At 43.9% G+C, this 826-nt stretch overlaps 1 non-coding gene across 1 annotated transcript; it reads left to right on the forward strand.

Annotated features, from left to right (window-relative positions):
* Positions 1 to 252: 252 nt before the first annotated feature.
* On the forward strand, positions 253 to 324 carry trnah-gug. The gene has a single exon. It is a non-coding gene; the product is annotated as a tRNA-His (tRNA).
* Positions 325 to 826: the final 502 nt, after the last annotated feature.

Genomic DNA, 826 nt, shown 5'->3' on the forward strand with positions numbered 1-826 from the left:
TGGTGGATGTGCAGATAACAATATCTGAACTGTACCCCGGAGTCTTTGATGTTTTGGAGAAATCTATTTATCTCAGCCTTCAGCACATTAATGATGGAATGTGGGCACTGATGTTAAAGGGTCAGCCCATTCTGAGTTCCCACATTTCTGCCACGGTTCGCTGAACCCTGATATTGTGCATTTGGTGTTCTGCCTAACATTTCTTATGATACTGTACTTACTGCTGTCGGTTAGCGTGTTTGTCTGTGGGGTGCCATGATCGTATAATGGTTAGTACTCTGCGTTGTGGCCGCAGTAACCTTGGTTCGAATCCGAGTCACGGCATTAATTGCTCTATGTGTTCCAGTCATTTGTGAAACACAAAGGCAGCAGTTGTTTTAACGTGGTGATTTTCTTCAAGTTGATGTTTTTTTTTCCTTCAAGTTCTGGCCGCTCACATCACGGTGTTTCATATGTCAGAATTCAAATCCACCCGTTCTCAGAGATTTCTTCCCTCCTATGATCACTAACCGAACTTTCCATCCCATACCCCCAGTTCATTAATTTGGAGATGCCGGTGTTGGATTATGGAGTATAAAGTTTAAAATCACCCAACACCAGGTTAACGTCATCCAGGTTTAACTGAAACACTAGCTTTCGGAGCTCTGCTCTTTCATCATGTGTTTGTGGAGTCATTTCCTATTTCACTAAGGCATTGCAGAATCTAATACAGACTCTCACATTGATAACGATCAGTCTGTGTGGCTGCAGTCACTGTTGCTGAGTGAACGTGCCCCAACCCGACCATCGGGACCTGCAGACCTATTGATCCATTTGGTTTCCACTG

This window comes from Chiloscyllium plagiosum, unplaced genomic scaffold (assembly GCF_004010195.1).
Source record: "Chiloscyllium plagiosum isolate BGI_BamShark_2017 unplaced genomic scaffold, ASM401019v2 scaf_63825, whole genome shotgun sequence".
Taxonomy (NCBI): domain Eukaryota; kingdom Metazoa; phylum Chordata; class Chondrichthyes; order Orectolobiformes; family Hemiscylliidae; genus Chiloscyllium; species Chiloscyllium plagiosum.